This window comes from Leopardus geoffroyi, chromosome A2, assembly GCF_018350155.1.
Source record: "Leopardus geoffroyi isolate Oge1 chromosome A2, O.geoffroyi_Oge1_pat1.0, whole genome shotgun sequence".
Taxonomy (NCBI): domain Eukaryota; kingdom Metazoa; phylum Chordata; class Mammalia; order Carnivora; family Felidae; genus Leopardus; species Leopardus geoffroyi.
The window spans coordinates 144,868,076-144,883,339 of NC_059331.1; the positions used below are offsets into that span (position 1 = coordinate 144,868,076).

Sequence of the window (15,264 nt, forward strand, 5' to 3'; positions counted from 1 at the left end):
GCCCCCTCCCCAAGTGATGCCTACATTTTAGAGGGGCCTCTGGTCATCTCAGCTGCCTAGAAAATCCTGCATGCCAACGGGCAGTTCTAGTCTGAAGAGACAAAGATGAGGAATCTGAGGAATCTTCTTTCTGGTTGCTCTCACGACCCATTACTCGTCTTCCTGTGACCTAAGTTGAACCAATAGGGATGAATTTGCTGTTCCTAAACCAATTCCAAAAATTGGTCTATGCTTGCCCATAGTTCTTAGGTTCTCATTCTTCAGGGAGTGCTGGGTTCTTCATCACATTTATGATTCTCGGGGCTTTAAGTTGTGCTAGGTCATTCTTGGTCCCTTGAAATTTGGAAAAAGAATATATTAAATGAACTTTCCTTTCTGGGAAGTTTTTCTCAAAACTATATGAGAGAATCACCTGGGGCACTTAAAAAAAGTAATGGTGCCCCATATTTAAAATCTAGGTACCCATATTTGTTCTTCTAAAATTGCTATTCTTCACCCCTAGAGGTTCTGGGTTTATTGGCCTGGCATAGGGCCTGGCATTGGTGTTTTGAATAGTGATTCTAATGTGCAGCCAGTATTAATAAGCACTATGAAAGGAAGTCTAGAAGAAATAGGAGGTTCCAAAACCAACATTCTTCTCTATTCTCAGGTAAGTATAGATGTGGATAATAGGAAGAATAAGAGAAACTTTGTAAATGTACATTTTCTCAGATCAGTTTGGTCCCTAAGCAGAGCCTTTTTTACCTCCACTAATTTCTCCTGTACCAACTCTGCTTAGAATAAAGTACAGAGTGGCAGAGCAGTGTAGGGGCTGAAGGGCTAATGGTTATTTCTAGCTCTGCCTTCAGCATGTAGAATGACCTTGGGAAGTCATTCATTCACCCTCTTTGCCTCAGGTCCTTATCTGACCTTTTTTGAGAGAGAAAGTGGCATAAACAGTATTGCTAATATTCTTTCTTAATCTCTTAGGATCTCTTTTGAGTAATCTAAGTTTCTTTAAACCTCTTCCCAGGCTCTTAAGAAAGAGAACTTTGACTAGGGGTGTGACTAGGGATGTGATCAGGGGTGAGAGTACCAGCAACAGTGAAGCCGCAAGTTTTCCCATTGGCTTTAAAGTCTAGCCATGGATTTTTGTGTTTTCCAGAGCAATAAACACCTTTATTACATGACCAAGGATAGAAGGGAGAAGGATTTATTTGCCCTTCAGGACTTTGCTTTTCCTCAGATAGAGCTCTGAGTCCTTGGCCTCTAGCACATAGCCGTCGGCTCAGCTACACTGGCCTGGTCTTGAAGTGATGCAGGGAAGATGCATGCCCTGCTGGAACTGCTCCTCCACAAGACTGCTGCTTTTGACATTCTCTTTCCTTTCATCATATTTCTTCTGAATTTTGTTTGATCGTGTTTTGTTTAAAATCTCTTCCTCCACGATAGTCAGCTCGGCCCCCTTCTCACGGCCGAGGGACAGCGCCTAGTGGGACTCGTACCACTGTCAGTAGGGTGTGCTGTCTTCTCTGGGGTTTTGGTGCTGACCGGTTTATCGGTGGCTTGCTTATCGGTGGCTTGCGTTCCTTGTTTTCCCCCTGCAACACTTGGAGCCCCGGGAAAAGTTCCCCACGTTCAGCCTCAAGGCATCGCACTTCTTCCTGCCTCCCCGAGCCTGCACTGTGTGTATGTGGCCTGGCCGATCTTGGTCCTGGCAGCAGGTGTCCCAACTCATACTTCCTTTTCTTATGGTAGGGCTTTCTCTTGCTCTGGTTTTGTGGTGCTTGTGCCCGTTGTCTCGATATGCCCATCACTCTCAGCATTGGCTGTGAAAGAGCTAGCCATGGATTTTCCCCTCCCCAGGATTTTGATGATAAGTGCTTAGTTTACTTCAAAGTCCGTGGATTTGCAGAATCAGACTTGACCCAGATAGTTAACTCTTAGTGATCACTGCCAGTTGAGTCAGTGGCCTCTTTGCCATTAGCCGCTGGCATGACCTCAAATGAAAATGTTTACCTGAGGTAACAACATACATCATTGGAGAGAGCTTTGAATTTAGACCTAATATTCTGTTTTTTACCTCTGTTTGTAATTATCAAATTCATAGAATTTCCTCTAGTTGGCAACTGTTTTTGTATTGTTTTGTTTTTTAATTTTCTCCTTAAGAGGAAGTCTTTGGCAGTATAAAGTGTTAATGTCTTTGTTCGTGTTGGTAGTTTGTTGCTAACTAACCCAAACTGTATTTTTAAATGCTTTTGGGAACCAAGGAAATTCAAGTATAATCTGTCCATTTGGTAGACACAATAAATGCCAGTTGTGGGGTTTATTAAAGACTCAAGCCAATAGGTAAATATTTAAGAAGTCCTGGAGTTCATTGTTTTTGTTTTGGGGTGCAGATTGATGCGTCTGAAATTAATGATGTATGTTTTGGTGATTGAGGCATAATTATGTGGCAGCCTTTAGTTTAAACTAATATTTACCTCAAGTGATTTGCTGTTTTATGCTGACGCCCTTCTAGAAACAACACATTTTTGACCCTGGCTGTTTTCTTACATGCCTTTCTATTTTTATAAATAATGTTAATCTGGTATACACAGGTGTAACAAACTAGCCAGTGCCATAATGTTAAACATTTTGAATATTACCTGATTATAACACATAAGAATTTGCATTATATCCCCCGGTCTTAGAGAATTCTTCAAGACTTGTTTTCAGGGAGAGACGTCAATCTTGACTTACAGTAGGTTGGCAGAGAGGCGGAGGGTCTGGAACAAGAAGTATTCCTATTTTGGTTTGGATTGTTTGAATTGGAGCTATTTTCCTTACCTTACCTTCATTGATGAGCTTGTGTGTTGAGAGCGTGTGGTTGAAAATCTTTGCCTGTAACTTTCAGGCCCAGCATCTCCTTGGCAACATTTGTTTTTCTAACCAGTGCACCGCCCCAGGGTAGAACCTTGACTAGTGAGTAGAAGCCTCTGCAGGCTGTGTTTTTCCCATTCGGAAACTGAGTAGGTCCAGGTAGGTCAGAACCTTGCCCACCTGAGCCAGCTCCATGTTTTTCACCATGCTTTATCTTGGAGTATTCGTTGAGGGCTTTTATTTTTCACACTGGTAGATTATGTCCAGCAATAAGATAGTACTCATTGTGGATGAGGAGATAGTTCATTGGTGTCCTCTCACATCCTACCCTCTTCCCCCTCATGCAGCACTCCCCAGTTTACCTTCCATCTTAATATCTGACTAGTCTTTTTCTGGAAAGGATGCTTTATTTATGGCAGCTCCAAAAAGCATGAGCTGAAGAATGAGTTCACTTTTCCTTGTGTCTGGCAGGGATAGTGGGACTGTAATCAGAATGTGCTTATTCTAAAATTTTTCTAGATTAAACCTCTTTCCTGGGCAATAAAGTGTTAACGGCACCTCTCCCCCAACACACATACACACCCCGCAGCCAAAATAAAAAAATAAATTCGGCTAGCGTCAGGACTTACTTCTCCGTCTTGTCTTTAGGAAGTTATTCACCTCTCGATTCTGTTCCCTGAGATTTTGAGATGATAATTTCCTATTCTTGACAGAATGTATATGTTACCCACTCTCTCTTTCTCCTATAATAACAAAATTGCTGTGATAGCCAACCAGTCAGTTTAAAAAAAAAAATCAGGTAATTCATTTCTAAATTGGAACTTGTTTCTTTCTAATCAGCCTTGTAATGTATTACAGACATCACTCTCAGCATTGGCTACAGAAGTGATTTAATGCTGGGTTTTAATGACTCCTTCATTAATCCTGGTATTCTGGGATTTATCATTCACTGGCCTTTGACCAGTGGAAATGATGAAAACTTTGATTTCATGCATATTGGATAACACTGGACTGTTGCCGCTGGAGCCATGAATCTTGCCTCTGCGGTGGCATGTGTGATTGGGAGTGCCACGGATGGATGGCTGCTCTCCCAGGCCAGGCGCTGCTGCTGAAGCGGTGAGCACGATGTCTTTATCGGCTCAGGGTGACCTCTTCCCAGGACCGCTGGACTGCAAGTAGGAGTCTGCTCTGATAGCTTCATCTGCTGGACAGGTCTCTCGACTTGTGAAGTCAGGCTCACCCTTTCAGCTATTTCCTGAAAGATCCTTGCTTTGAGAATGTGTGTCTTAATGTATGCAACTTAGAACACTTTTTTTCTCCTAGTAAAATAGATTTTGTTTTGTTCTCACAACAACTTCATGAGGTGACGTTCATGGTGCTGTCAGTCCAGCTTACGTATAACGTTTCTCTTGCTGCTTGCTGCTACTCCTGCTGCAGAGAGGACAGTGTTGGTTGCTTTCCTTGCTCTTCATGGTAGCGTTGTGAATGTTTCCTGGAAGAGGGGGGCTCATTTATGTACTAGTAGTCTTGGGGTTGCAGTGTAATACCCTAAGTATATGTCAGGTGTGCACCCACCACCCCCCCTACGCCAGTGCTGAGGAGAGAGAAAGTCATGTACTTTAAACTTCACAGAGGCTCATGTGTTACCAAGTGCCTCGTCAGTTTATCTTGAACACATTGATGAGCTTGATAAAACTTCAGTCAGTGCCGCATGAAGATCACATGGAAGGATTATTAAAAAGGAGCTAAATATTTTTGCACTGTGTAACACTTAACTCTGGTGAGCATGTCCCCTTTAACTGCATGTGCTGGGTGTCATAGGAAGTGACCTTTATTATTATTATTTTTTTAAATAGGCTCCACGTCCAACGTGGGGTTTGAATTCACAACCCTGAGATCAAAAGTTGCATGCTGTACTTACTGAGCCAGCCAGGTGCCCCAGCAAATGACCTTTTAAAGTTCTCCTGGGCACACCTGGGTGGTGCAGTTGGTTAAGCATCCAACGCTTGATCTCGGCTCAGGTCATGATCTCACAGTTCTTGAGTTCGAGCCCTCAGTTGGGCTCTGCAACAGACAACACAGAGCCTGCTTGGGATTCTTTCTTTCTCTCCCTCTCTGTTCGTCCTTCTCTCTCTCTCTCTCTCTCTCTCTCTCTCTCTCTCTCTCTCTTTCTGTCTCTTTCTCTCTCTCTTTCTGTCTCTTTCTCTCTCTCTCTCTTTCTCTCTCTCTCTCTCTCTCTGTCTCTCTCTCTTTCTCCCCCTCCTCCCTCTCTCTCTCTCTCAAAATAAATAAATAAACTTAAAAAAAATAATAAAGGTCTCCTTAAAAGGGGGCACATGGGTGGCTTAGTTGGTTGAGTGTTCAACTCTTGGTCTCAGCTTATCTTGATCTTGGGATTGTGAGTTCAAGCCCTGTGTGGGCCCAGCATGGAGCCTATTAAAAAAAAATAGTTCTCCTTAAAAAGCAGTACCCTAAGGCGGGAGTGACAAACCTTTTCTGTACAGGACCAGATAGTAAATGTTTTAGCTTTAAAAGCCACGTGGTCTGTGTTATAACTCTTCGACTCTGCCTTTGCAGTGCAAAAGCAACCACAGACAATATGCAAACAAATGGGTGTGGCTATGTTCCAATAAAACTTTAATTAAAAACACACTATGAGTCTGCAGGCCTTGTTCTAGGGACTCATGCTATGGAAGAATGAATAGATGCCTATAGAACAAGTGATTAGACCAGGTATCCAAATGTTAGTGAAAATGAATCCTCGTGACTTAAGGAAGGTATTTCTGTATAGCAGCATCACATGCCAATGCCAAAACTGTTACGCGTAAAAATTTTAAGATGGAGGAGAAATTGAAAGAAATCTCTCTCCAAAAGTGGCTCTAATGATGCAACATTCTTTGTTGAATACATTTGTAGGGAGTATAGCTTGAGGACAAATATTTTTGAAATGTGTTTTAAACAGTACTTCTAGATTAATAAATGTTTTAAATAAATATTCGATGATTTCACTTATATCCAAAGAGTTATATATTCAAAATGAACAAGAAACTCTTCCCACCTTCCCCCCCGCCAGGAAACCTGGTGTCCCTTTATGTGCCACTACATCTCTTGTGATGTTTTCTCTTGACCCCTACCAGAAGCTCACTTTCTGAGGAAATGTTGGTTTTGGAGATTGTCTCTAGTATAATCTGATGGTTTTTCACTTCCTTCTAATTGAACTGTCTCTACACAGGTCACTGGCGATAGAACAATTCACTTCCTCTGTTTGGTGGCACAGTATCCATTCTACTTCTAATTGATTGTGTTTTTCCAGTTACTTGGTCCTAGGAGCATGTCCTTGTTTTTCTAGGTGTCTGATTCCCATTTTTTGTATAATGCTACCTTGGGTCTGTCTAGAACACCCGAGTTTGTAAAACAGCAGCGTCTTTCCTGTTAGTGTTGTATTAATTGCCTCCCATTTAATTTTATGATTTCTTTCTTTTTGCCTTTCTCCCTTTTGTCACTGTCCCCAGACCAGCCCTGACTTAACCATATGTCTTCCCTCTTGAAATTTTCAGCCTAATCTAGTTCAAGGAAACACTGCCCTGCATAGTAGTTTTGCCAGCATCCTAGAGACAGATTTTCTTTTTGTTCAGCATGCCCCTTTTCAGATGCATCTGGAATAACAGCTGTATTCCCGTTCCTGAATAAAATATTTTAGGAAAGCGACTCATGGTAAAGCACCTGGACTCTTAAGCGAGATTGGGGGTAAACTCCAGATCAGATCCATCACCAGCAGGGTGGGAGGATCAATTTTTATGGGGTGGAGATAGACCACGCGAATAAGGATATGACCGAACTGGTGTTATAAGAGCGCCATTTGTATCTGCTCAATGTAAGGGATTAGATAATCTGTCATTATGCTAATTCTGGGTAACAGATGGTGGAGAGTTCTGCATCTCAACGGCAGTATTCACCATGGGGGAAATTAGCTTGCACCCAGATCAGCAGTCAGGCAGGAATTCCATTGAGAGATGAACACTACTGGTGATTACATTAGTGTGTCCCTCAAAGGACATCCGCACATATGCTTGCTTTCTTGAATTTCCCTGTAGTTTACTTACCCTTGCCCATTGCCCTTTCTAAGTTACCAGACCTCTTTGCTCCTATCTATAAAGGATTGGAGGTGGTTTCTCTCCATTTGGTTAATTTAAGAAGATCAGGATTAGAAGTAGGTTAGGTAAATGTGGCTCAAAGTGTTAGCATATTGCATATTTCTTTCAGAGAAAAGATGCCATACAGCTATCGAAAACAGTGCTGATTGTCAGTCTTTAGAAATGAACTTCGGAGGTGAAATGAGAAGCAGGAAAATGAATGTGCTCTTTCTGAGTACCGTACTTTGCCTTTGATATATATGCATTTAAAAGACATAATTAAGTCCTTTGGCTTCACATTCTCTAAGAGTCCATCTTGATCATGCTGTTTTTTCCCTCTGTAAATGATTTCCCTTCAGTATTTTGTTATGCAGAGCTTCAATCATTATCAACTTTATTTCTCTTTGCTTATCCCTCCTCCTAACTTACCATATACCTGCTTTCCATTACCATTTGTATGTCCTACTCTCATTTCAAAACTATTATGTTTAATACTAATGCTGATTAAAAATGGTGGCTTTCAAACTTGTGTGCCCCAGAATCACCTGTGTAGCTTATTTTTTAAAAAGCACCCCAGGCAGTGGAGCAGACCCAGCTTATGTTTTGCTCCCTAAAGTACCGTCGTCTTTCAGCTGATTTTATTTCCTTTCATATCAGTCTGTGACGTAGTGAGCTTGGACAGAAGCCAAGAATCTAGACTAGGATCATTGTGAAGAATTGTCCAGGTTGATTGGTCAGCTGTCAGAATTGATCACTGCTCATACAGGGTGTAGTTCCAGATGTACTTTACATAGGCATGGTATTGAGGGTTAATGGGTTGGTAAATTGGATTATGCGCCTTTGTTCAAAAAGGGGTGTGAACATTTTGGACTGGGATGCCTAAAAGTCGGGGCAAGGCAGGGACAAGCCATCCATAGCTTTAGTTCTCACCGGAGCTGAAATAACTGAGGATGTTTGATCCTGCCTTGGTGACTTTTGGGGACTTGGTAGAAGCGGTTTAATTAGGAAGGTGTGGTGGATTCCTTTATTTGTTAACAAATTCCCTTTCCTATTCAGTTCTTTCCTATTTACTTTTGCCCTCGTTCCACTCCTTGTACTCAACAACTCAGACCTAAATCAATTCAGTGGCCTTCTTGATAAGCCTTTTCTAACTGCAGGTTTTCCCATCTCCATTTCTTCCTGCATAATGCTGCTGGCTTAATTTAACATAAATGCTGTTTTCGTGTTAGTTCACCACAATAGCTATTTTAGATTTCACAGCTATCTTCAGTCAAGCCCCCTACTCTCTTCTCTCGCCCCTCATTCTCAGCAGACAGCCTCATCTCCTACAGTATGGAGAAAACATGGGCTTATCTGGAAAATGCCTTAAACTTGTTCTCGCAGCTGCAAACTTGTCTTCCCCCTGCTTGCTTTCTTATCTCCTGCCTTCCCATCTCCATGCAAGATTTCAGCCTCTTTCTTCCCAAACGAAGTTTTCTGCATACATGCTCTCAATTCTCTCTTTTGGTCTCCTTAGGGATTTTGTGCCATCAGTTACTAGCCCCTTTCTTTTTAACTAATTTTTAAAAAGTATCCTCCAATTCTCTGTCTTTATTATAGCAAATTTTCTCCTTTTCTTCATAGCCAAGTTAATTAAAAGAGTTAAAAGAAATTTTAATACTGCTTCCATTTGCTCTTCATTCCTTTACCATCTGCTTTGACCCTTCCAAATCATTGAAACTGAGCTGACCTAGGAGACCAAAGTTTCCCTCAAGGATACTTCTTAATCCTTGCTTGTACTTGATCTCCGCAGTACTTAAAACTTATCACAATCTTTTAAAAAATTTTTTAGTACAGCATATTTGATTGGATTCTCTCTGTGACTCTGATTACTTCTCTTTGGCCCACTTTTGAGTACTCCTTAAATATTTGTGCTTTCCAGGCTTCCCTTCCTGTCAGTCTTCTTAACCCCACTGCAGCCTCCACAGGTGATCTCATTCATCCCATTGCTTCAGTTTTCACGTAGATACTGCTGATTCCCAAACCTAGGTCTCTAGCCCAGTTCTTGTCACCTGGATCCCCCCACCAGTATATCCAACTACTTACTGCACCTCACTGCTTAGAAACCAAAACCCGGTGTGGCTAAAACTGAGCTCATGTCCTCCCCTTTAAAAGCTATTCCTTTACTTGCATGATCCCACATCTTGATTGATGGTGCCACCGCTTAGTCAGTCTTGTGTTCCACTAATCAAAGTGTCATCTTTATATCCCTCTCTCTCAATCTGCATACCTGATTATCTACTGACGTATATCAGGTTCGTTCCAGCCTTTTCCTCCTCACTGCCTGTTTTATGCTGTCTCCATACTGACCTTCCTGTTTCTAGTCTTACTCTTTTCTGATCCATTTTCCACACTACTGCTGCAATTGGCTTTGTGTTCCACAAATCTGATTGTTATTCTCCTGCTTAAAAGTCTTCATTAATCATCCACGGCCTTTAGGATTAATACAAACCCGTGATCTGGCCCTTGCTTACCTCTCCATGTTTATATTTAACATTCCCTGGCTCTCATCCATCATTTTTGTGGAAAAGAAACACAGCTTAAACTGACTGTTCTTGAAATCATTCTGCTCTCCGTGCCTGGAACATACGTTTCTCCTAGCCAGCTCCTTCTCCTCCTTCAGCGTGTCACTTCTTAGGGAGGCTTTACCTTAGGTACCCTGCCAGAACCACATCCTAACTGGGCATCTGCCTATGTGCTTCCTCAGCACCCTGTGCTTACCTGTTGTAATGTTCGTGGTGCTTACAACCCTAGGTCATCAGTGTCTCTCTCTCCCTCTCTTTTTTATTCCTAGTACATACTGTAATTTTTGCCACATACCGGGTCTTTGAACACATGTTTAAATACCTTCCATGGCTCCCTACGGGTTATCTCCTTTCTAGACTCACCTGGGTAGACCTGAAATGCAGATGTTCTCTGCCTCATGGGGAACCATTTAGATTTTTAGCTTTGTCTAGGACCCTAGAGGTTCTTCAATTTAGTCCCCTTGGTATGATAGAACAGAAAAATAGGACTTAAAAGGTAAACATCTTTTCTGAGGTTTCTTCTAATTAAAGCAAGAATTGAAACCAAGGTCTCATGATTGCAATCTAAGTGAAACTCAACTTCGTTTATATGTAATCCCTAAATTGTACCTTTTCATTTAGTAGGCCACATGAACGTAACATGTTCGTTTTACTTTTCTGCTTTGGTTTATGTTTCTTTTTCTTTTTTCCTTTTTTCTTTGTGGTCTATTCAGCAGATTCATTCTTGAGTACATTGATGTGCCAGGTACACCTGGCACTGGAAATAAAGTAGTGAATACTGTGAAGAGAAATCTGGCTTTGGGGGGGGGGGGGGGCAGGAACTTATATTTCAGTGGTGGCAAGCAAATATATAGAATATGTAGAAATACGTAGGTGGTCATTAGAACTATACAGAAAATAGGGGCGCCTGGCTGGCTCAGTCAGTTAAGTGACTGACTCTTGATTTCAGCTCAGGTCATGATCTCGTGGTTCATGGGATCTAGCCTTACATTGGGCTGTGCTCAGAGTGTAGAGCTTACTTAGCATTCTCTCTCTCCTTCTGTCTCTGCCCCTCCCCTGCTCGTGCATGCTCGCTCGCTCTCTCTCGCTCTTTCTCTCTCAAAATAAATAAACTTTTTTTTTTTTTTTTAAGTGCTATACAAAAAATAAAGCTAGAGCAGGGTAGAGGAGGTAGGTACTCCGGGGTTGGAAGGAGGCAGATTTTCAGTAAGGTACTCAGGCCTCACTGATAGATGACAGGAGCAAAGAGCTGAATGAGGTGAAGGAGCAAGTGCTAGGACGGCAAAGAGAACCCCAGGGACAAAAGGTCTTGTGGTGGAAGTGTGCCTGGTTAGAAAGAATGCATTGTGGCTGGAGCAGAGGGAGCGAAGGTGGGAGCAGTGAGAGATGAGGTCAGCAAGATAAAGAAGGGCATAGCTGACCATGTAGCCACTACGAGTATTTGGCTTTTACACTGAATGAGATAGAAGCCATTGTGAAGTCTTGAACAGAGGAGTGATGGCAAGTTTTGTTGACTTTAATCTTCAAAGGATGTATCCCTTCAAATACGATTCTGGATGAAAATTATTCTGATTGAGAATGGAACTTTGAGTCTTTGGTGCTTTTCTTTGTAGTAAGTTTAAGTTCTGTTGACTTTTTCTTTAACTTCTATTTTGAGGTAATTATGTATTCACAGAAGCTGCAGCAGCAGTACACAGGTCCATCCCATGGACCCTTCAGCCAGCAGGCCCCCTGCAAAGGTTATATCTTTCATAATTAGAGGGAAGTACCAAAGCCAGGCATCGGTGCTGTGTGTGTGTGTAGATCTCTGGCCTTTTATCACGTGTGTAGATCCATGTGCCCACCATCCACAATCAAGACCCAAAACTGTTCAGTCATCGAAGGATCTCCCTTGTTCTGCCACCATGCCTTTCCCCTCCCAACATCCGTGACAGCCAGTATTCCAGTTTCCATCTCTTTGTCATTTCAAGAACATTATAGAAATGGAATCATACAGTGGGTGATCCATTGAGGTTGACCTTTTTCATTTAGCATAATGCCCTTGAGATCCATCCGAGTTGTGTGTAGCAGTAGTTTTTCCAATCTTTTTTTTTTTAATTTTTTTAATGTTTATTTATTTTTGACAGAGAGAGAGAGAGACAGACAGACAGAACATGAGCGGGGGAGGGGCAGAGAGAGAGGGAGACACAGAATCCGAAGCGGGCTCCAGGCTCTGAGCTGTCAGCACAGAGCCCGACGCGGGGCTCAAACCCACAGACCGCAAGATCATGACCTGAGCTGAAGTCGGACGCTCACCTGACTAAGCCACCCAGGTGTCCCCCCCCCCTTTTTTTTTAATTTTTCAGTTTTTCTAATCTTTATATGAAACTGGGGGCAGGTTGTCATGGTGGAAGAATACCTGTTTTATGACTTGAGACCTGAGTTCTAGTCCAGGTCACTCACTAAATAGTTTATAATATCTCTGAATCTCACATTAGCAGTCTTAAAATGAGGGACTTGGAGTAGAACACTAAGACCCTTTTAGCTCTAAACTCTGTAATTATAATGAATGAAGTATTTCTGATATGTCCTTATAGTCTATAGTAATGAAGTCTACCTCTTTTGTTAATATTTACTGTGCAATAATCTTCTATAATCTCAAAAGGGCTAATAAAGAAACATCTCATAATTGCTGTATTGACGTGCTGCTGCTACTTACATTACTCAAGTGTAAGCCTGATAGGTCAAAATAGTACCTGGCAAACTATGAAAATGTAAAGGTGACTCTGATTTTTTTTTTTTTTTTCCCACTGTGTTCAGTGATAAGATCAGTAGTAAACCTACTCTGCATAATCTAGTGAGCCACAGAGGTGCAAGAAATGTAATAAATTCCTGTTACATGACAGCTCTACTCTTGAATCAGTTCTTTGAACACATTTCTATTAATGAGTTAAGTCAGTTTCTTGCCACTGAAAAAAGTACTTAACTGAAGTAAAAGGAACTAGCCAGTGAAGAATCCAGAAGTTTGGACTTTGGTTTCCTTGATAGAAAATCTACCACATAGGGGCTCCTGAGTGGCTCAGTCGGCTAAGTGTCCAGCCTTAGCTCAGGTCATGATCTCACTGTTCGTGAGTTCGAGCCCCACGTCAGATTCTGTGGTGACAGCTCAGAGCCTGGAGCTCCTTCAGATTCTGTGTCTCCCTCTCTTTCTGCCCCTCCCCCTCTCATACTCTGTCTCTCTCAAAAATAAACAAACATTAAAAAAAAGAAAGAAAATCTACCATATATCTTTTATTTGCTCATCCCTTTTTTAATTTCCCTCTTTTAATATTCCTGAACATTTGGGTAACATTATATCTTTTTTTTTTTTAATGTTTATTTTTGAGAGAGTGAACGCACAAGCAGGAGAGGGGTAGAGAGGGAGACAAAGAATACAAAGCAGGCTCTAGGCTCTGAGCTGTCAGCATAGAGCTGGACGCAGGGCTCGAACCCACGAACTGTGAAATCATGACCCAAGCCAAAGTCGGACGCTTAACCAAGCCACCTAGGCGCCCCGGTAACCTATTATATCTTAAAGAAATAGTGGACATTAAAGAGTTGAACAGAATAATATTTGTCAAGAGTAAGTAAATATTTGTCGAGCATAAATAAATTTGTCAAGCAGCCTGACTTCCCATCCTTTACCACCACTGTGTGCACAGAAAGGATAGGGCTCTTCCAGACCCTCATAGAAATATTGGAAGAAATTGTGCCTGCTGCTACAGTGCTCTACAAACCACAACCAGAAATGTATATAAACATATCTTCATGTTTCTATATTTACTAAAATGATACACAATCTACGTTGCCTTGAATATTATCAGCTAGTGCTATATAAAAATACTGGTAGAAATGTGAAGCTGTTATAGAATATGTATGACTGTTGATCAGTAAGTGGTAGTTCATTTTTAAATTATGTCTAGCTCGCATACATTCTATCTAGTCTCATCTCCTCCCTTTTTTTATAGATACAGAAACTGGTACAGGCTTAGCTCCTTTACAAGAGTTTAAACAGCCGGAGAGCTGGGGTAAGAACCGAGATCCTCTGCCCTGAATCACTGCTCTGTGCCATGTGTTCTTTATGAAACAAGCTCATAATTGCTCTCTATGGCCACAAAGGGCTGGAGGAAGTGAGAAACATTAAGTGGCTTTCACTATTGAAGAATAAATAAAAATGCTGTGTGTAACTTCTCTCAGAGAATTGATCAACATTTATTCTTAACATTTCTTTTTTTACCATATTCATCTGTTTTACTGTGTTATCCTGTCTCTTCACTCATTTTTTATAATTTAGATGATTTTTTGTACTGTGTTATCCTGTCTCTTCACTCATTTTTTATAATTTAGATGAAGATCCTTTTGCCCCATGAAAGTGTTGATATGAGATAATGCCTTGTGTTAGACCCTCCTTTTAAAAAAAAAAAAAAAGAGAAACTCAGCCACACTGTCAATGTCTTTTTTAGAAAGTCGGTTTCCTCATGTGTGCATTTTGGAAAGCAAACAGACCAAATAAACTAAGCTAAAATGGAATGGTTATAGTTCCTAATGATAAGTTTTGGACCTGTTAAGCATTTTACCACCTCTAATTTGGTTTTTGTTTGTTTGTTCGTTTGTTTGTTTGTTTGTTTGTTTTCATTAAAATGAATGTAGTTGGGACATCATTTTTGTTTAGAAACTCAAGTGAAGTAACTGGTAGAGTATCTCTTTCACTAACAGCAGACCTACTTTACATCTACCCATGTTCATTCATTGTTAGAAGCACTTACAATTGATCCTTACACCTAAATGTAGTAATATCTTTATAACAGCATAGATACATGTTTTCTTGACTTTAAAATATTCACCTTTCATATATTACATGCTTTAATATGTTTATGAACATTCCAAACTAACTTTTATTTCCTCTCCCAGTGGCTGTATCCTTATTCCATCCATACCTAGCTTCTCATCTCCTCCTGCACTTCTCCTTTTCTTTAGCAAGGTGACTGGAACTGTTGGGTTACAGGTTGGTTGGGGAACCTGAATTTAGTATTCAGGTTCAGATCACACCAGTAAGTCCTTACCCAGCTAATAGTGCAGGCAAGATAGAGTCGTCCTCCCTCCCTGAGTACCTAAGCAAAAGGTTAAAGATTAGTGCTGCCCCACCACCTGCCTTGGAATCTGTGAAGGGGTGACATTTGGATGATACAGTGGGACTCCGGGAAGAGAGCACCCTTGTGTGGCCTTTGTTGGGCCTACAGACGTCTGCAGGCCTTAGTACAGCACCTACCTTTCACCCTAGGCTTTGGCTCCCAGGTTTCCTTGTTTAGAGGACACTGTGACCTGTGTAACCCATGCTTAGGGACTTTGTCTTTAAACTCTTGGGAATGCAACTTCATGCTGTCAGTTAAATCCATTAAGATGCTCTTGGTTGCAAGGAACAGCAATAAGTTGTCCTAAAAAAGAAGATGATAGGTTGGGAAGTTATGAGGAGCTAAGAAAATTGACCGAAGGCCAGAGCATCAGACTTGGATAATAAATGGGGATCAGGGCAGCTCCAAAGGGTCAAGAACCAAGAAACAGTGTAGTCTTTACTTTGGTGCAGTGTGGCTCGAACACCATCACCACCTGCATGGGATGCTGCCCCAGGGGCAAGACACCATTGTAAATGAATTCTGACTGCCTCCTCTCCTTCACATCACTCCCGAGGCAAGAGTCTGTAATTGACA

At 41.4% G+C, this 15,264-nt stretch overlaps 1 protein-coding gene and 1 pseudogene across 1 annotated transcript in view; one reads left to right on the forward strand and one right to left on the reverse strand.

Annotated features, from left to right (window-relative positions):
• SND1 (staphylococcal nuclease and tudor domain containing 1) overlaps nt 1–15,264 on the forward strand; it is a 427,290-nt gene that overhangs the window by 207,060 nt on the left and 204,966 nt on the right. The window lies entirely within an intron of this gene.
• LOC123606814 lies at nt 785–1,873 on the reverse strand (annotated as a pseudogene).